At 43.1% G+C, this 22165-nt stretch overlaps 1 protein-coding gene and 1 pseudogene across 1 annotated transcript in view; one reads left to right on the top strand and one right to left on the bottom strand.

The window, feature by feature from the left end:
- The window catches only part of ANK2 (ankyrin 2), a 695731-nt gene that overhangs the window by 629826 nt on the left and 43740 nt on the right, over nt 1–22165 (bottom strand). The gene's annotated exons all lie outside the window — the stretch shown is intronic.
- Nucleotides 9018–9307, top strand: LOC114678384 (small ribosomal subunit protein uS14 pseudogene; annotated as a pseudogene).

The raw sequence follows: 22165 nt of genomic DNA, 5'->3' as shown, positions 1-22165 counted from the left end.
CGTGAACACGGGAGGTGGACCTTGCAGTGAGCCGAGATAGCGACACTGCACTCCAGCCCGGGCGACAGAGCGAGACTCTGTCTCAATAAATAAATAAATAAATAAATAAATATGCTTAATAAGCTATCGATTTGAAAAAAGACAATCACTCTAATAAGTATCAACTTGAAAGGAAAAAGCAAATTTCTCATGAGACACCTTAAAACAATGACTCTAAACCATGGTTACACATTGAAACTAGGTAGGCATTGGGGAGTGTTTTAAAATTATTATATGGTCCCACCCTAGATGAATTAAACCAGATTTTTGGGAATGGAAACTTCAGAAGTGGTTTTGGTTTTTCTGGGTTTTTTTGCTTTTTCTTTTTTTGAGACAGTCTTGCTTTGTTGCCCAGGTTGGAGTGCGGTGGCACAATCTCTGCTCACTGCAACCTCCCCTTCCTGAGTTCAAGCAATTCTCCTGCCTCAGCGTCCCGAATAACTGGGACTACAGGCGCCTGCCATCACACCTGGCTAATTTTTTTGTATTTTTAGTAGAGACGGGGTTTTCATGTTGGCCAGACTGGTCTCGAACTTCTGACTTCAGGTGATCCACCCGCCTTGGCCTCCCAAAGTACCAGTATTACAGACGTGAGCCGCTGCACCCAGCCTGAGTTCAGGATTTTTTTAAGCTGCCCAGGTAAGTCCTATGATCATCCAAGTGGAGAACCACTGCCCCAAAATCTTCCTCCTTATTCGTGTGTGGATATGGGCTTCCCCATGATGTCTGGGTGGTGCCCTATCAAGTTTCTTACACCACCCTGCAGTTCAGGACTAATACTGACTTCAGTCAAAAGATTTGTTAATAGTTCTGACCCTAAATCTAAGAATTTTGTTAGTCTTTCTTTTACCCATTCATTCTGCAGCCTGGGTTAAGCTGAATGGACATCAATATCCAGATTTTACAAGAAAGTAGACTATATATAAAGATATAAATTTATATATAAAAGATCTTCATAATTAAGGTTTCTGATCTAGATAAACAAAATATCATGATGATTTAAATGATTTATCACTCTATTTACAGACATGGCTCAAAGATATTAAGGTCCAAGTTCACAGAGCTCATAAACAATGTTGGCAAATTATAGTCACAGGCCTTCTGACTCCACACTCAGTGGACTTTTCATCACAGGTTGCCTCTGACCTGTGCTTAAAGAATAGAATGTTGGCCACTGTACATGGGATAAATTCAGCCAGCCAGTCTTAAACTACAAATTCCTGAGCCCCATTAAAGACCTAGAAAACGGTAATCTTGGGACCGGGCGCAGTGGCTCACGCCTGCAATCCTAGCACTTTGGTAGCCCGAGGTGGGCAGATCACCTGAGGTCAGGAGTTCAAGACCAGCCTGACCAACATGGAGAAACCCCGTCTCTACTAAAAATACAAAACTAGCTGGGCATGGTGGAGCATGCCTGTAATCCCAGCTACTCAGGAGGCTGAGACAGGAGAATCTCTTGAACCCGGGAGGTGGAGTTTGCAGTGAGCTGAGATGGTGCCACTGCACTCCAGCCTGAGCAACAAGAGCAAAACTCCATCTCAAAAAAAAAAAAAGGAAAAAGAAAAGAAAATGGTAAATTCTGGGAATGGGCCCAGGAGTCATTCCAGTTGATTCAGTTCCTTTAGGAAAAACTCAGTTAGACTTGCAGGTTCTCTGTAGAATGTCAGAAAGCAAAATATTTCCCGAGAGTCTGACATACCCTGGGTGTGGGTTAAGGGAACAAAATGTAGTAGAAAGCTTCGTGGGTAATCATAATCATGAGGACCACCTGTGCCAGCTCTGCCAGTCAGGAATCACCTGAATAACAGGGGATTGATAACTAGTTGGGCCAGGCGGTGGCTCATTCCTATAATTTCAGTTTACTGAGAGGTTGAGGTGGGAGGATTATTTTTGAGGCCAGGAGTTCCAGACCAGCCTGGGCAAGATGACAAGGCCCTATTTCTACAAAATAATTTTTTAAATTAGCCAGGCATGGTGGTACCTGCTTGTAGTCCCAGCTACTTGACAGGCTGAGGCAGGAGGATTCCTTGAGCCCAGGAGGTCGAGGCTATAGTGAGCCATGATCACACCACTGCACTCCATCCTAACTGACAGAGTGAGACTGTCAAACCAAAAAAAAATGGCCCGGCGCGGTGGCTCCTGCCTGTAATCCCAGCATTTTGGGAGTCCGAGGCGGGTGGATCACCTGAGGTCTGGAGTTCAAGCCTAGCCTGACCAACATGAAGAAACCCCGTCTCTACTAAAAATACAAAATTAGCCAGGGTGGTGGCGCATGCCTGTAATCCCAGCTACTCAGTAGGCTAAGGCAAGAGAATCACAATTGGACTCCAGCCTGGGCAAAAAGAGCAAAACTCCGTTTCAAAAAAAAAAAAAAAAAAGGTAACTTCTCAAGGAGACCAGTTACAAAATACAAAGGAAAGGAAATAAGTAATATAAAGAAATTGGGTCGGGTGCCATGGCTCACACCTGTAATCCCAGCACTTTGGGAGGCTGAGGCCGAGGCAGATGGATCACCTGAGGTCAGAAGTTCAAGACCAGCCTGGCCAAGATGGTGAAACCCCGTCTCTACTAAAAATACAAAAAAATTAGCCGGGCGTGGTGGCGGCCCCTGTAATCCCAACTACTCAGGAGGCTGAGGCAGAGAATTGCTTGAACCTAGGAGGCGGAGGTTGCAGTGAGCTGAGATGGAACCCTGCACTCCAGCCTGGACAACAGAGGTCAAAAAAAAAAAAGCCGGAAGGAACATATGTGGGAATTATGTTAAACTTGAAGTGTGACTGAGATATGAGTGAGAGATCCAAAGAGAGATATAGGACAACCAGGAGGTACCATTCCCCAAATAAGCCAATGAAAATGCTATATATGGACCTTGGAAGAATTGTACTTAGAAACATAGATTTTGGAATACTCTGCATAAAAATAGTGATTAAAACATTAGTAAAAGACTGGGCGAGGTGGCTCACGTCTGTAATCCCAGCACTTTGGGAGGCTGAGGCGGGCGGATCACCTAAGGTCGGGAGTTCGAGACCAGCTGGACCAACATGGAAAAACCCTGTCTCTACTAAAAATACAAAATTAGCCAGGCATGGTGGTGAATGCCTGTAATCCCAGCTACTCAGGAGGCTGAGGCAGGAGAATCGCTTGAACCCAGGAGGCAAAGGTTGTGGTGAGCCGGTATCGCACCATTGCACTCTGGCCTGGGCAACAAGATGGAAACTCCGTCTTTAAAAAAAAAAAAAAAAAATTAGTACTAGAAGAAATCAGGTCAGACGCGGTGGCTCATGCCTGTAATCCCAGCACTTTGGGAGGCCAAGGCAGGCAGATCACCTTAGGTCAGGAGTTTGAGACCAGCCTAACAAACATGGTAAAACCCCATCTCTACTAAAAATACAAAAATTAGCCAGACGTAGAGGCGGGCGCCTATAATCCCAGCTACTCAGGAGGCTGAGGCAGGAGAATCACTTGAATCCGGGAAGAGGAGGTTGCAGTGAGCCAAGATCCCGCCATTGCACTCCAGCCTGGTCGACAGAGCGAGACTCCATCTCAAAATAAATAAATAAATAAATAAACAAAAATAAAAGAAATCAGTAAATGCAAGAGGGTTGAGCATTAAAAAATCAAATTTTGGCCTGGCCAGCACTTTGGAAGACTGAGGTGGGTGGATCACGAGGTCAGGAGTTCGAGACCAGCCTGGGCAACATGGTGAAACCCCATCTCTACTAAAAATACAAACATTAGCTGGACATGGTGGTGCACGCCTGTTATCCCAGCTACCCAGAGGCTGGGGCAGGAGAATCTCTGGAACCCAGGAGCTGGAGGCTACAGTGAGCCGAGATCATGCCACTGCACTACAGCCTGAGCGACAGAGAGAGATTCCATCTCATAAAAAAAAAAAAAAAGGCTGGGCACAGTGGCTCACGCCTGTAATCCCAGCACTTTGGGAGGCCGAGGCAGGTGGTTCACTTGAAGTCAGGAGTTCGAGACCAGCCTGGTCAACATGGTGAAACCCCATCTCTACTAAAAATACAAAAATTAGCCAAGTATGGTGGCATGTGCTTCAAGTCTCAGCTAACTCAGGCATCTAAGGCAGGAGAATGGCTTGAACCCGGGAGGCAAAGGTTGCAGTGAGCCAAGATCGCGCCACTGCACTCCAGGCTGGGCGACAGAGCGAGACTCCATCTCAAAAAAAAAAGAGCCAGGCATAGTGTTTCACGCTTGTAATCCCAGCATTTTGGGAGGCCGAGGCGGGCAGACCACGAGGTCAGGAGATCGAGACCATCCTGGCTAACACGGTGAAACCCTGTCTCTACTAAAAAAAAAATACAAATTAGCCGGGCATGGTGGCGGGCACCTGAGTCCCAGCTACTCGGGAGGCTGAGGCAGGAGAATGGCGTGAACCAAGATCGCGCCACTGCACTCCAACCTGGGCGACAGAGGGAGACTCCGTCTCAAAGAAAAGGGAAAAAAAAAAAAATTAGCCAGGTGTGGTGGCTCATGCCTGTAGTCCCAGCTACTCAGGAGGCTGGGGTGAGAGAATCACCTGAGCCTGGGGGCGTCAAGGCTGTGTGGTGAGCCCACCGCGCCCAACCCCCACTTTTATTTCTTAAATGATTATTCATCACACGTTCCAACAATGCTTCTATGAGTTATTACTTTACACTGATCCAAATTAGCACTTTCTTCCCATCATTTGCAAGTTTAATTTTCCCCCAGTGAAACGTTGAATATAGAATTAAACTGTATCAAGTAATAGCATTTTCAAAAAGTAATGTTTTAACAGTAAATTATTGCCACTAGATGGCACCAGAAGCTCAGAAGCATAAACAAAAACAGTTTTCACGAAACACATTGAAATATTAAAAGCAAAATAAAGTGTAAGTTATAGTGTCAAAAATATTTAGAGGCCGGGCGTGGTGGCTCACGCCCATAATTCCAGCACTTTGGGAGGCCAAGGCAGGTGGATCACCTGAGGTCAAGAGTTCAAGACCAGCCGGGCCAACATGGTAAAACCCCCTCTCTACCAAAAATATAAAAATTAGCCAGGCATGGTGGCGCAGGCCTGTAGTCCCAGCTACTCTGGAGACTGAAGCAGGAGAATCGCTTGAACCCAGGAGGCAGAGGTTGCAGTGAGCCAAGATCACGCCACTGCACTCCAGCCTACGTGACAGAGTGCGACTCTGTCTAAAATAACAACAACAACAAAATTAGAAAAGCATTCACATGCCTTTACTTTTTAAAAATATTTTTAAATGATTTTTAAACATTGTCACTAAAAGTTTCAAACCCTTGAAAAAGTAAAAGAAATCAAGAGAATCATATTATAAAGCCTTGTTGCAGTTTTAAAATAGAGGTTACCGATTCACCAAATCACCTTGCTTTATTAAGAGTAGACATTTGAACTTACTAATTTTTCCTTTACCTAATATGTTTCCTTGCATTTATTTATGTTCCAATGACTTATTTAATCAAATATCAAGAAAACATTTGTTTTAACTTGAGTAATAAATTGAAATTCAAATAAATAGCCCTTTGAGTTCTGAGCTTTCAATATGGCAAAACACCAATTGCCTGGGGCATCTTAAACAAAGGTACATCTAAAATGTTGGAACTCTCCACACCTTGGTAATTTACCTGAAATGTCTTTTCCCCATGCCCAGCAAATTCAAGACTCAACTCAGATGTTGGTATGGCCTTCCCTAGCACCACATCACCTGCAGAAAAGTTAATTATTCCTTCCTCTGTGCTTCTCTGTATTCCTACAACACTTGGTATAGCCAATGCAGTTAGATGAAATCAATAGTTCTTAAGAACTTACTATGTTATTCAGAACCTACCAGAGGCTCAGTTCCTTCTTTCAAAGAGTTTATAGGAGAATAGAGTGACATAAGGAAAAAAGGCAATTGCATGAAAAAATATGGTATTTTTCATGCAATGGTATGAGTATGGTAAGTGAAGACGCATAGTAGAGGAAGATTGTGTAGAGCATTGTGTACACATTTCTTATTGAAAGAAAGATTTCCAAGCGCTGTCTTTGCACTTAACTTGGAAGAGAACTCTATTTTTATTTTATTTTTATTTATTTATAAATTTTTTTTTTTTTTTTTTTGAGATGGAGTCTCGCTCTCTCGCCCAGACTGGAGTGCAGTGGTGCAATCTGGACTCACTGCAACCTTTGCCTCCCGGGTTCAAGTGACTCTCCTGCCTCAGCTTCCCGAGCAGCTGGGACTACAGGCGTGTGCCACCACATTGGGCTAATTTTTTGCATTTTTAGTAGAGACGGGGTTTCACCGTGTTAGCCAGGATGGTCTCAATCTCCTGACCTCGTGATCGACCTGCCTCGGTCTCCCAAAGTGCTGGGATTACAGCGTGAGCCACGGTGCCTGGCGAGAACTTTATTTTTATTTATTGAGCACCAACTCAGAACATTGCATAAGATACCATGGAAAGACTTATAAAAGAAATAAATGGCACAGTTTCTAATTCAAGATATTTCAAGCATACTGGGAAAATAAAATATGTATGCCCAAAATTTCAGGACATTATAAAAACAACATACATTCAAATGTAATTAATTTACTATAAAAATGCGTGTGTTTACTTTATAAAGAAGGAACACATGGCCAGGTGCGGTGGTTCAAGCCTGTAATCTCAGCACTTTGGGAGGCCGTGGCAGGCGGATCACGCGGGGAGGAATTTGAGACCAGCCTGGTCAACATGGTGAAACCCTGTCTCTACTAAAAAAATACAAAAATTAGCCGGGCATGGTGGTATATGCCTATAATCCCAGCTACTCAGGAGGCTGAAGCAGGAGAACTGCTTGAACCCAGGAGGTGGAGGTTGCAGTGAGCCAAGATTGCACCACCGCACTCCAGCTTAGGCGACAGAGCAACTCCGTCTCAAAAAAAAAAAAAAAAAAACCAGAAGGAATACATAGTAAACCCACTTAAAGGACTTTTGATTTAATATATTGAAAAATAAGAAATCCCATTAAGTCTCGAGGAAAGAGCCCACCTTTAAGAATATGGAATTTGAAAAATACTTTTCTCCCAATTCTATACAGAATAGAACGTAATTGGGGTGGGCAGGTGGGTGGGGGTGAAACCAAACAATCAGTCAACCATTGATTTATGGCCTTGAAAGCAGTGGTCAAGGAGCCTGGGGTAAGGGGTAACCATAATCTTGCCAAAGTTACTCAACCACATTAGATCTCAGTTTTTACATTTATAAAATGAGAAGCTCATATTAAGTGGACTCTAAGGATCCTTCCAGCCCTACTATGCTGTGATTTTTATAGTGTCAGCTACTGAAATTAAGTGGTTGAATTTAAAAGACATTACAGCTACGGAATCAGTAGGAACTTGGTAATGAATTGATATGGAGAAGATGAAGGAAAGAGAGAAAAATATATATATATGAACGCAGAAGCACTTTGAAAAGTACAAAGTCCTCTACAATGCATACAGCCATAATAATCATTATTAATCAAATATGTCCAAGTCCTGATGACTGGAGAACGCTGGAATGATGCCACTGAAGCAAATCAAAATCAGAAAATGGGAGGGTAAAAGAGAAAATGACTTGTTTTTCACATGCTAATTTACTCACCCCCGAAGCTGTCAACATTATTGAGATGGGATTTACCACCAAGGAACAGAGCAAAGAGGATGCTTATTTTCATGCAACTTGTGTCTTTATTCTTATAGTCTGAAAACATTTCCTAGGAAGGTAAAGAAAATAGCTATTCAAATGTGGTAATTAGAAAGATTTGGGCCCAGCATGGTAGCTCACGCCTGTAATCCCAGCGCTTTGGAAGGGTGAGGCAGGAGGATCGCTTGAAGCCAAGAGTTTGAGACCAGCCTGAGCAAAAAAGAGAGATCTTGTCTCTACAAAAAATAAAATAAATTAGCCAGGCGCAGTGGTGCGTGCCTGTAGTCCCAGCTACTCAGGAGGCTGAGGCAGAAGAATCACTTGAGCCCAGGAATTTGAAGCTGCAGTGAGCTGTGATCACGCCCCTGCACTCCAATCTGGGTGACAAAGCAAGACCTTGTCTCTTAAAAAAAAGGCTATCTTGTAAAGACTGTTCTTTAGACCTAATCCATAGTATTTTTTGAATGAAAATCAAAAATAGAAAAACTAGGAAGAAATAACTTTTAACCAGAGAGTAAAATATATTTAGGCGTGTATTTCAAATCTAAAAAGGACCATAAGAAGATAGGTCACCTATAAAGGTCCTAAAAGATTTCTGCACTAGATAACTATGTCGCTATGTGGTTCGAAATTCTCCCTAGAATCACCCTCATGGGCACGAAGTTCCTCATCCCCAAAGTGGCCACTGCACGCATTGACAAGTTCACTAACTGGAGCAAGGAAAAAAGAGTTAGCCAGTATTTCTGTTAGCAGAGTTTGATGGAAAGGGGCATATCTGTGGAGTCACTACTACAGTATTTGTCAAAGGGTTTGGAGAAGATTGATTAGAAAGCATTTCCTTCCAGGAGCGGTGGCTCACGCCTGTAATCCCAACAGCTTGGGAGGCTGAGGTGGGCAGATCACATGAGGTCGGGAGTTCAAGACCAGGCTGGCCAACACAGTGAAACCCCGTCTCTACTAAAAATACAAAAATTAGCCGGGCCTGGTGGCATCTGCTCGCCTATAATCCCAACTACTCAGGAGGCTGAGGCAGGAGAATCACTTGAACCTGGGAGGCGGAGGTTGTAGTGAGCCGAGATCAAGCCGCTGCACTCAGCCTGAGCAACAGAGTGAGACTCCATCTCAAAAAATAAATAAATAAATAAAAATAGACAGCGTTTCCTGATTGATGAGAAAATAATTCAGTTATGCTCATCTACTCCTGCTGAAAGATTATGCAGTGCGTTATGATGTACTTAATAAAAATAAAATAAAGAAATTTTAAAATTGACTATAAATAGGAAAAAAAATTCCATTTTTCTAATTTAATGTTAGAATGTGTATGTGAGCTTTTTTTACCTCGTTGCACTTCTGAGAGCAAGATGGGTCACCAGCAGCTGTACTGGAGCCACCCGCGAAAATTCGGCCAGGGTTCTCGCTCTTGTCACGTGTGTTCAAACCAGCACAGTCTGATCCGGAAATATGGCCTCAATACGTGCTGCCAGTGTTTCCGTCAGTACGCGAAGGATATCGGTTTCATTAAGTTGGACTAAATGATCTTCCTTCAAAGGATTATCCAAGGCATCTACTCAGTGAAAAACCATGATAGTTCTTTGTACATAAAATAAACATTTGAAAAAACCAAAAAAAACAACAACAACAACAACAACAACAAAAAACAATGTGTATGTGACTCAGAAAAATACACCTAAAAAAAAAGTCCATCTTGGCTGGGCGCGGTGGCTCATGCTTGTAATCCCAGCACTTTGGAAGGCCAAGGCAGGAGGATCACCTGAGGTCAGGAGTTCAAGACCAGTCTGACAAACAGGGACAAACCCTACCTCTACTTAAAAAATAAATACAAAATTAGCCGGGTGTAGTGGTGCATGCCTGTAATCCCAGCTACTTGGAAGACTGAGGCAGGAGAATAGCTTGAACCCAAGAGGTGGAGGTTGCAGTGAGCCAGGACTGTGCCATTGCACTCCAGCCTGGGCAATAAGAGCGAGACTCCGTCTCAAAAAAAAAAAACAAAAAACAAAAAGAAAAATCCACCTTCAGAAGGATTACAACCCAAAATTAAGAAGGCTTTTACATTTCTTTTCTCCTTAACATACACCACTCCTCAATCCACAGCCTTTCTTTATTCCTGTTTTATAATGATACGACTACAAACACAAAAGATTCACCCTAAAATCTAGCAGGCAAAGTGTAGAGAAGTATAAGATATTCATGAGTCAAAAGCTCCATGATTTCAATTTACAAGAACTCATAATCCATGATTAACTGTCCAAAAGTTAGCTACTTTAAACTAATTCTCTAATTCCTCATCTATAAAACCAGAGATGATATTAGCTCTCACCTCGCAGGATTCTTATGAGATCAAATAAATTAATGCGTGTAAAATACCTGCAAATGTGCCTACCACATGGTGATTCATCAGTGTAGACTTTTGTTAATACTATTAGACAGTTACTGATAAGAAAAGTCGGCCGGGCGCGGTGGCTCAAGCCTGTAATCCCAGCACTTTGGGAGGCCGAGACGGGCGGATCACAAGGTCAGGAGATCGAGACCATCCTGGCTAACACAATGAAACCCCGTCTCTACTAAAAACACAAAAAATTAGCCGGGCGAGGTGGCGGCGCCTGTGGTCCCAGCTACTCGGGAGGCTGAGGCAGGAGAATGGCGGGAACCCGGGAGGCGGAGCTTGCAGTGAGCTGAGATCTGGCCACTGCACTCCAGCCTGGGCGACAGAGCGAGACTCCCTCTCAAAAAAAAAAAAAAAAAAAAGAACAATTTTTTTTTTTTTTAAGTGATGGCACTCATGAATTCTAAGAAAATTTCCTAAGATCTAACTTTTCTTTTTCTTTTTCTTTTGAGATGGAGTCTCCTTCTGTTATCCAGGCTGGAATGCAATGCCACAATCACAGCTCACTGCAACCTCTGCCTCCCAGGTTCAAGCTATTCTCCTGCCTCAGCCTCCTGAGTAGCTGGGATTACAGGTGCCCACCACCATGTAGGGCTAATTTTTGTATTTTTAGTAGAGATGGGGTTTCACTATATTGACCAGACTGGTCTCGAACTCCTGACCTCAGGTGATCCACCCACCTTGGCCTCCCAAAGTGTTGGGATTACAGGCGTGAGTCACAAGATTTAATTTTTCAATATTTTTCCAGCCAAGCTCAAAAAATCTCTTACTCAAGTGTTCATAATCATAAAGCTTTCATAGTTCCTCAGCTTCCATCACAGACAACTCCCTATGTACTTAACCAATTCTCTCAAGTAACATGCAGATTATTAATTTGTTTTTTTTTTTTTTTTTTTTTTTTTTTTTGAGACGGAGTCTCGCTCTGTCGCCCAGGCTGGAGTGCAGTGGCACTATCTCGGCTCACTGCAAACTCCGCCTCCCGGGTTTACGCCATTCTCCTGCCTCAGCCTCCCGAGTAGCTGGGACTACAGGCGCCCGCCACCTCGCCCGGCTAATTTTTTGTATTTTTAGTAGAGACGGGGTTTCATTGTGTTAGCCAGGATGGTCTCGATCTCCTGACCTCGTGATCCGCCCGTCTCGGCCTCCCAAAGTGCTGGGATTACAGGCTTGAGCCACCGCGCCCGGCAGCAGATTATTAATTTGGTTTGGCAAGTACTTGAATACCAGATAAACATTACTATTCTAGACACTGGAAAGACACAATCCCACCACTAATAAATTGATTGCCATTTTGGGTTATAAAGCAGTATCTTTTAAATTATAGAGAATCTATTTCCCCAAAGTTTGATTAGTTAGTTCTATGTGAATTGATAACCAAATTATTTCTGAACCAACAATACTGAACTGGCGAAATCATAAACCCCAGCTAGATTTTGTATCCTATAATGCTCAACCTGAGAGAGCCAAGTGCTCCAACCCTCACATCCTGCCAAGTAGAAACCAGGAAAGGATAAATCTCCAAAGTATATGTTGTGACACACAATTCTACAGCATTCTGACACTGACTCCTACATTCAGGCTTCACTGTACTCTTCTTCACTGGCAAAGAAAAACCACAATTTGAGTTCATTCTATTTCACTACCGTTGTTAAATAAAAGAGAAAGCGTAATTCTTACTTTTTATTTATTTATTTATTTATTTTTTGAGACAGAGTTTTGCTCTGTCACTCAGGCTGGAGTGCAGTGGCACGATCTTGGCTCACTGCAACCTCCGCCTCCCAGGTTCAAGTGATTCTCTTGCCTCAGCCTCCCGAGTAGCTGGGATTACAGGCGCCTGCCACCTCATCCCAGCCTGGGTGACACAGTGAGACTCCGTCTCAAAAAAATGAAAATAAAAATAAAAATAAATAAACATGCCCACCTTTGTTTTATAAACAAGAAATAATTTGTCTTTTTTTTTTTTTTTTTTTTTGAGAGGGAGTCTCACTCTGTCGCCCAGGCTGAAGTGCAGTGGCGCTATCTCGGCTCACTGCAAGCTCCGCCTTCTGGGTTCACGCCATTATCCTGCCTCAGCCTCCGGAGTAGCTGGGACTACAAGTGCCCACCAACATGCCCGGCTAATTTTTTTGTATTTTTAGTAGAGACGGGGGTTTCACCGTGTTAGCCAGGATGGTCTCGATCCCCTGACCTCGTGATCCGCCCACCTCAGCCTCCCAAAGTGCTGGGATTACAGGTATGAGCCACCGCGGGCCCGGCTAGTCTTTTTGTTTGTTTGTTTGAGACTGTGTCTCATGCTATTGCCCAAGCTGGAAGTGCTGTGGCCTGATCTTGGCCCACTGCAACCTCTGCCTCCTGGGTTCAAGTGATTCTCCTGCCTTAGTCTCCTGAGTAGCTGGGATTACAGGTGCCCGCCACCATGCCTGGGTAATTTTTGTATTTTTAGTAGAGATGGGTTTTTGCCATGTTGGCCAGGCTGGTCTCAAACTCCTGGCCTTGAGTGATCCACCCACCTCGGCCTCCCAAAGTGCTGGGATTACAGGTATGAGCCACTGAACCCTAATGGCCTAATTTGTCATATAGATAAATATTGTCAAATAAATTATGTCAGAGCACATAGTGTATTGTAGAGCGAAATTGAATAACATACTAGGTTGAAGGACTGGGCAACAGATCATTTTGCCCCGTATTATCCCCATGAGCCAGGCATACTATACATTCAGGCTGTTTTCTTTTTTTGTTGTTTTTTGTTTGCATTTTTTTTTTCTTGAGATGGGATCTTGCTATGTTGCCCAGGCTGGCCTTGAACTCCTAGGAATAAATGATCCTCCTGCCTCAAGTTGTCCTCTTAAATGTTCTGAGAGTTGCATGAAAGAAAGTGAGTAAATGGTTCTAAGTCAGGCTTCAGTTCTAGAAAACAAAGCCGAAACTCAATCCTTCCGACATTAGAAGAGCATTCCATCACTTGAGTCTAGGAGGTTGAGGCTGCCGTGAGCTATAATCAAGTCACTGTACTCCAGCCTTCACAGCAGAGCAAGACTCTGTTTTAATAATAATAATAATAGTAAGGCTAGTCCAAGTGCAATGGTGTTTTCAACTAATTAATTATAACCAGTTACAGATTTCTTTGTTCCTTCTCCACTCCCACTGCTTCACTTGACTAGCTTAAGGAAAAAAAAAAAGAAAACATTTATATTATTATTGGCATGATACAGAGCCAACTAACAATAGTTCCATGAAGCCCTTACCAGTTAACTAACTCATTGGAAAGGTCATAATTCAGTCTTTACACACATGTGTGGCAGGACAGTGGAACAAGTTAAATGACACAAGAAAGCAATGAGACATATCCAGAATGTGAAACGACATAGGACAATTAATCCAGTTTCTTTAATCAATTAATGATGGGGCCCAGGGGATTAGAGGGGGGCAGGATTGAGGTGGGGAAGCAGGGTGGGAAGTTGTTCTTGCCACAAGGCATATACAGTGGTCCACCATCAGACTTTAAACCCTGGCAAAATAAATATTAGCTACTTCTAAGATGATATGCCTTTAAGTCTTCATCTGGGATTTTCCTAACTGGTGGACTATTAGGATATAAGAGTTTGAGGTAAAAAAGTAAAACATCTTCATCTTTCTCCCTCCTCCCCGTCTCTATTTCTAGGGGTGACCACTGTTACTATGTAGAACGTGTTCTTCCAGTATTTCATCTCCTCAAAGCTCCACTCTTATCTTTACATGACCCCCTCACTCTCCTTTCTACTGCATCACTTTCTAGTAAGTTTTCTTGGGCAACTTTAGAGCAGGGATTATAAACTTAATATATATTGTGGCCTGGAGATGGGGGAACAGGGACCTTAAGTTGAGTTTGCAGGTGGCAGCCACATGAGAGTGCTCTAGCCAATGGCTGCCTGAGGGAGAAAGCAGGCTCAGTGAGTCCTGTTTCTTTGAGAGAAGCTAGAAATCTGTACTTTAATATGAAGACTTTTAGCCCCTGGAACTCATTAAAAGTTTTTAATATAATACACCCCCCCAAAAAAAAATACTCATAACAATACAAACAACAAAAACAATGTGGACCCAACTCAGCTCACAAGCTAACAGTTCGCTACCTCTGCTTTTGATTTATAAGAAGCTTCGGGGCTGGGCGCGGTGGCTCAAGCCTGTAATCCCAGCACTTTGGGAGGCCGAGACGGGCGGATCACGAGGTCAGGAGATCGAGACTATCCTGGCTGACACGGTGAAACCCCGTCTCTACTAAAAAATACGAAAAACTAGCCGGGCGAGGTGGCGGGCGCCTGTAGTCCCAGCTACTCGGGAGGCTGAGGCAGGAGAATGGCGTAAACCCGGGAGGCGGAGCTTGCAGTGAGCCAAGATCACGCCACTGCACTCCAGCCTGGGCGGCAGAGCGAGACTCTGTCTCAAAAAAAAAAAAAAAAAAAAAAGAAGCTTCGGATCGACCATAGGATGTTAGAACTGGAAAGGATGTTGGAAATCATCTGGTGCAAATATTTTATTTTATACAAAAGGAAACCAGGGCCCAGAAAGGGACTATGGCTTCCGTGCAGGTGAGCCAACGTTAACTGGGGACTAATTACTATGCCAGGCAGAGGACATGCAATAGTGATTGTCCTGTCCTCGAGCTGTTCCCAGTCTAGTGGAAAAGAGAATCTGTGAACAACTGGAAAGCTGTTTTATATATCCCCATGCAATAATAGAATTTTTTATTTTTTATTTATTTATTTTTTTTGAGACGGAGTCTCACTCTGGGCAACAGAGCAAGACTTTCTGGGCAACAGAAAGAGTCTCGCTCTATTGCCCAGGCTGGAGTGTAGTGGCGTAATCTTGGCTCACTGAAACCTCTGTCTCCTGGGTTCAAGTGATTCTCATGCCTCAGCCTCCCAAGTAGTCGGGATTACAGGCATGTGCCACCACGCCCAGCTAATTTTTGTATTTGTAGTAGAAATGGGGTTTCACTGTGTTGGCCAGGCTGGTCTTAAACTCCTGACCTAGAGTGATCCACATCCTTGGACTCCCAAAGTGCTAGGATTACAGTGGTGAGCCACCAGGCCCAGCCAGTTATTTCTTGATGATAAGCTAAACAAGGGGTGAGTTATTCATGTCTCCCCTTTTAGACAACACAGGGTAACTTCCTGACATTGCCATCGCATTTGTAAACCATCATGGTGCTAGTGGGAGTGTAGCAGTGAAGATGACCAGAGGTCATTCTCGTGGCCATCTTGGTTTTGGTGGGTTTTGGCTGGCTTCTTCACTGCAACCCATTTTTGTTTTGTTTTTGTTTTTGTTTTTGAGAAAGAGTCTCGCTCTGTTGCCCAGGCTGGAGTGCAATGATGCAATCTCGGCTCACTGCAACCTCCACCGCCTCCCGGGTTCAAGAGATTCTCCCACCTCAGCCTCCCTAGTAGCTGGGACTATAGGTGCCCGCCAGCACACCCGGCTAATTTTTGTATTTTTTTTAGTAGAGACGGGGTTTCACCATGTTGGTCATGCTGGTCTTGAACTCCTGACCTCGTGATCCGCCCACCTCGGCCTCCCAAAGTCCTGGGATTACAGGCGTGAGCTACCGCGCCCGGCCAGACTGCAACCTGTTTTATCAGCACAGTCCTTATGACCTGTATCTTGTGCCAATATCCTATTTCACCCTGTGACTAGGAATGCCTTAATCTCCTGGGAATGCAGCCCAGCAGGCCTCAGCTTCATTTCACCCAACCCCTGTTCAAGATGGAGTTGCTGTGGTTCAAATGCCTCTGACAATACCATGTAACCTGGGTGTGTAGTAGGCTCTACCATCTAGGTTTGTGTAGGTACACTCCATGGTGTTTGCATAATTATGAAATTGCCTGACGATGCATTTCTGAGAATGTATTCCTGTTATTAAGTGACACATGACTGTATATGTATCCACCTATCTAGTCCGCTTAGCTGTAATATCTATGGGTTTGGAGATTTCTCCAAAACTCTTTCTACCACCTGCCTGCACATTTATTCAAATATAAGCAAATGAAGCAAGACTCATTCTTTGAGTCTGGGAGAAGCACCTTGGTGAGGCTTTGGGAGGCATCAATGTGCCCTCCGAAGGAAATGGCCTGAGGCTAGAGGAAAATAATATGATGTGGAGACCTGGGAAGAGGGAGAGACTAGGCTTATTGTAAGGTTCCTTAACAGTATATTCATGAAATGAAGGGCAGCGGTCATAGAGACAGTCATAGCCAGTAGGTGTTGCTTAAAAGAGAGGGAGGCCAACGCAAAGGTTCACACTTGTAGTCCCAGCACATTGGGGAGCCTGAGGTGAGATGATCACCTGAGCCCAGGAGTTCAAGACCTGGCAACATCAAGCCTGGGCGGCATGATGAAACCTCTTCTCTACAAAAAAATACAAAAATTAGCCAGGTATCGTGGCACATGCCTGTAGTCTTAGCTACTCAGGAGGCTGAGGCAGGAGGATCATTTGAACCTAGGAGTTGGAGGCCGCAGCAATTGCCACTGCACTGCAGCTGGGGCGACTGAGAGAGACTCTGTCTCAAACAAAGAAAGAGGTGGGGAGAGAAGAGCCAGGTGCAGTGGTTCAGGCCTGTAATCCCAGTGCTTTAGGAGATAGAAGTGGGAAGATTGCTTGAGCTAAGCCTGGCCAACATCACCATATCCTTGTCTCAACAAAAAGTTAAAAAAAAAAAAAAAAAAGCCAGGCGTGGTGGCATATGTCTGTAGGCACAGCTACTAAATCAAGGCTGCAGTGGGCCAGGATTCTACCCTTGCACTCCAGCCAGTGAGAAAGAGGGAGATCCTGACTCTAAAAAATAAAAAACAAACAAACAAAAGCTGAGGAGGGGGAAAAAAGGACTGAACTAGAAAAAAGAGGCACTTGCTGCTTAACATTTAATGCCCCAGAGTTGCTCTCTTGCCTCCTCCTCGTCCCCAGCCCGGGTACCAGGTGAGTGGAGTGCTTGCCCTGCATAGGCATCTACTCACATGTCTCAAGGAGGGTTTATGGAGTTGAAGCAAATGGTAAAGAGCAGAGAGTGATATTAGTAATCCAGTGAGGACAAGGAGCCCAGAGTGAGCCTCCTAACACAGTGTCGGGTGTAGAATATGGACTCCCTTCTCCCTTGAATTTCTCATAAAAAAATCTCTAATTTCTGGGAGTGAGGATCAGGTTGTGCCGTGTGTATAAGAATTACTGGCTTCAGTGGTCATTTACCCTTGGTTAGTAAGTCCTGGGAATGCTAGCAAAAACACCAGAGCATGCTCCAAACTACTTTCTCCCTATTCTTTGTACTGACAGCAAAATCAACCACGAATATTTCACAGGCTACACTAAAAGGGTTTCCCAGCTGTGCTGCAACATCCCTTGTTGAGACTCCAGCACATCCTCCACATCCCCCATAAGAAATGGTGCAAAAATTTCCCCCACTTCTTAAGTCCTTAACACCTCCTTTGGGATTCTTTATGCAGCTGGATCTCACTTCCTACCTTAGAGATAAGATCTCTGCCATCTGGTGGGAACTCCCTCTACACCTCAGCATATCTCTGGGTGCATTCCTGTTCCTACATTTTTGTTAAAGCTGTTTCCTTCTGCTTCCCCCTTGCCCCTCTGATTCCATCCCTTCCCCCCTGCTACTTAATGCTTCTCATCCTTTAGGGCCTAATCTAATCCACAGCTCCTCCACAGTTTTCCCTGACATTTCCTGCCCACAATGATATCTTCTTTCTTTGAACTTAATGAAGTCTATTATAAAAAGTTCTAGAATCACCAAACTTGCAGTGCCTTAACTTGCCTTTTAGTCTAACCTCATGGATTTACATGTTTGCCTAGTTCTTTAGCTAGTTAATGGCTGAGCCAGGACTAGACTGCAGCTTTATGCTTTCCAGTGCTGTTAGATGTACTACTATATTTTAAAAATTCGGGGCCAAGTGTTTCTTCTCTTTCACAGGTCGCTTGCTGCTGGTATATGGCATTGTAAATGCTAGCAGTTTTCCTTCACGTTGCAAGCATGGTCACATTTTACACTGCCACATTTCCTTGGAGGGAGAGGTTGGGGTTGGTTTTGGGGACTGGAGACAGTACCATGTAGCATAAGAATTTAGGGATAGAGAAGCAGGAAAACTGGGTTATGATGATGGCATTAAATAGCTACCAGAGAGGTGGCTGCTTCCTTCTTTGTTCTGTTTCTGTACCTTGTTAAATCTTCTAGGCCGAGCATGGTGGCACACGCCTGTAATCCTAGCACTTTGGAAGGCAGAGGCAGGTGGATCACCTGAGGTAAGGAGTTCAACACCAGCCTGGCCAACACAGTGAAACCCCGTTTTACTAAAAATACAAAAATTAGCTAGGCATGGTGGTGCGTGCCTGTAATCCCAGCTACTCGGGAAGCTGAGGCAGCAGAACTGCTTGAACCCAGGCGGTGGAGGTTACAGTGAGCCAAGATCGCGCCACTGCACTCCAGCCTGGTGACAGAGCGAGACTCTTTCTCAAAAAAAAAAAAAAAAAAAAAAAGCCGGGCGCAGTGGCTCAAGCCTGTAATCCCAGCACTTTGGGAGGCCGAGACGGGCGGATCACGAGGTCAGGAGATCGAGACCATCCTGGCTAACCCGGTGAAACCCCGTCTCCACTAAAAAATACAAAAAAACTAGCCGGGCGAGGTGGCGGGCGCCTGTAGTCCCAGCTACTGGGGAGGCTGAGGCAGGAGAATGGCGTAAACCCAGGAGGCGGAGTTTGCAGTGAGCTGAGATCCGGCCACTGCACTCCAGCCTGGGTGACAGAGTGAGACTCCGTCTCAAAAAAAAAAAAAAAGTTACCTACAGCTAGATAATTCTGAAATTAGCAACTGTTATGTCCTATGATAAATCTCAATGTCTAAGATTTGCTTCATTATTATCTATCACTTTGCACAAACATCATCATACAATCCTAGGAAACATTGCTGTTCTCAATCCAGTAACTATTCAGTAGGGGACCATCTCTCTCATAAGCCCTCCAGGGTTGGTGACTGCTGACTCTAAAAATTTTGGAGTAAAGAGCTGATGAGTTTCCATGCGTTTTCTGAATATAACTTTCCTCCCAAAATTCCAAAGTTGGGTCCATAAACAAGTGCTTGCCATTAATATCTATGGATCTATTTTTATGCCTGAGTACAAATTCATTTAAGACATTTTTTCCCACCAGAGACTTGAAACTCCTACATGCATGTTACTCTTGAGACTCAGACTTTTCCTCCCATACATTACCAATGATATCACTGGTAACATTACAGATGGTGATAACTGCTCAAGTAGCATAGAATAATGCATGCTTGATCAAAGATGATTTAAAATCATAGGTCAGGTCAGGCGTGGTGGCTCATGCCTGTAATCCCAGCACTTTGGGAGGCTGAGACAGGTGGAAAACCTGAGGTCAGCAGTTTGAGACTAGCCTGGCTAACATGGCGAAACCCTGTCTTTACTAATAATACAAAAATTAGATGGGCATGGTGGTGCACGCCTGCAATCCCTGCTGCTCAGGAGGCCGAGGCTGGAGAATTGCATGAACCTGGGAGGCAGAGGTTGCAGTGGGCTGGGATCACGCCATTGCACTCCAGCCTGGGTGACAAGAGCGAAACTCCATCTACCAAGAAAAAAAAAAGAATAAATAAAATCATAGGGCCATCCACTGACTTTATTTTAAAGGACAATCTCTACCTCCAGCTGCTGTTTACTAAGTTGAATATCTGCAATTCTTGTTTCCAATAATTCAAAGCATTTTAAAAGCATGGGTGTGTTTCAAAATGTCCTCCAATCAAGTGGTTTTCAATTGCCTTGCCTCAGGGGACCATAAAGTATGTATTTGAGTATCTTGAATTCATCCATTCTCAGAACACATCCAGCACAAAATTACACTGTGAGGAACTTTAGGCCCAACAGCTGCAGAAGTTAGAGGAAGGGAAATAAGGTCAAACAGGAATGTGCTGTCTGTGCGTAAAATTAGCATAGCCTTATAGGTTAGCCATAAGATAAACATAAAGCATGCTAGAAAAAAAGCAGGTTAAGGTGAAAATAATATGTCATTGAGCTAGACCTCTCCAGGAATTAAGGACACTAGGTCACTCACATTGCTACAAGAAATACATTCCATTAGGCTTGTTATGAGGATGTTCTCTACATTTCCATAGCATGCTCGCAACAAGACTGGATTACATCTACCACTGCTTGCAGACCCTGAATTTGATTGTTTATTTGTGCCATATTTACTCTATAAAACCCACAATGACCATTTTAATTTGCTATATAACAATTATTACATGGTAAGCATGTTTGTCTGTATAGGCAGATTTGGTGATGTTCAGTTCCAGATTCTAAAACTTTGTTTTTTGCCTAGGGGAGCTCCTTGAAAGAGGAGCTCTTAGTGATCTACATCATACAATATTAATCACCACATTTTCCTGATGCACTGCAGATATTGAATCACTTGGAGTATGCCTTACAAAAAATGTATGAAAACAGCTTTTACTACATCTCAATAGCTAATGTAGAACTCATTATATTCTAGGATGAGAGCCAAATCTTTTTATCAATGAAAAAAATTAGTAAATATACATCTGATGACATTTCAAGGCACTCTCGAATAGAAAACTATTAACCCATTGCGCTAGGATTATTTTGATAACCCCAGCAGTTATCACATATTCAGAAATTCTTACCAACTTCTCACTTTTATCTCACAATATTTCTCCTTTCCAACCCTAGGATACTGTAGGGTTAAAGTCTGGTATTTAATGTCTTCTGTTACTCCTGTCCTGTCACTCTTCCCCACCTTCTTTTAATTCTCAATATTCTTGATGTTCCAGAAAGTAAAACCAGAAATTAGAGAACCACCATTAAAATAAATCCGATCAGAACCAATTTGCTTAATTGTCAGAACTTAATATTTAACTTTCAATTTGAAAAATGAATCCACTCTTAAATGTAGTGCTTTCTCTTCCTTTTTCTTTCACAAGCTCAAGAGTTCCTAGGAGAACTCCACCCCCTACTCCCAACAAAAAGGTATTCAGCTAACCAATTATGCACATAAACCACCAATTTTCACATGTAAATATTCTTGTACATTATCATTTTACACATTTGAATGTGATTTTTACATTTAAAGTCCAGTGACAAGGCTTTGGAGATCTCAGCCTGTGGGCTATGGACAGATTAAGATTTCTTTCTAATGATCATTTCCTTTTGGTGCTAATGTGTTTGTTCCTTATTAGTGCCACTCACTGGCCTGGATTTAAGCCAGATTAAAATAAATTCCTTTGATTTGCCTGGTTTCAAAGACACAAAAGAATTTCCCACTTTGAAAATCCCCACAGAGTTTTGGGTAAAGAATGTGTCACCTCAGGATGTTGATACTCTTCATTATGACTAACGCTGTTAGGAATTCCTCAACCTTAAGAGATAAGGTTGATGTTGCTCCCTTCTGTTTTAGAAAAATGCAAAGGTAACGTCATCTGCTGTGAGTCTGATACCATTGTTAACTGTGCTTAATCCCTGAAATAATATAATACAAATTGAAATTTGTTTTAGGGATTTTGTAAATGCGTGACCACAGTTATAGCCTTAGTTCTACTGCTTAAAATTGGATATTTGAATACATTTCAAGTATTTGCAGAAAAATCACAAAAGCACGTCCTTTTTATCATTGAATATGTCAAGGAATAATTTTAATAAGCTTCATTCAGTGTTCCTATTATGCATGATTAAAGTGTAAGTTAATACATAATTCAAAAGTATTTTGAAGTTATTAAAATGAAGAAATTCCTTTAGATTAATATGTGTTCACTCTTTGTTTCTATTTTACAAATCTGCAGATGAAACCGAATATTATTTAACACTAAAACATGTAATAAGCTAAGGAGCACATCACCTGTATCACTTCAATACAAGAAAATAATGACAACTTTCTTTATCCAGAAAATTATGCATGTTAGGAGGAGGTCTGTATTCAAAAAGGCATTATCTTTTTCTTTTCTTTTTTTCTTTTTTTGATACAGCGTTTCACTCAGTTGCACAGGCTGCAGTGCAGTAGCGCGATCTCGCCTC

This window comes from Macaca mulatta, chromosome 5, assembly GCF_049350105.2.
Source record: "Macaca mulatta isolate MMU2019108-1 chromosome 5, T2T-MMU8v2.0, whole genome shotgun sequence".
Lineage (NCBI taxonomy): Eukaryota > Metazoa > Chordata > Mammalia > Primates > Cercopithecidae > Macaca > Macaca mulatta.
Note: the sequence above shows the minus strand (reverse complement) of the source record. Positions and strands in the feature narration are given on the sequence as shown.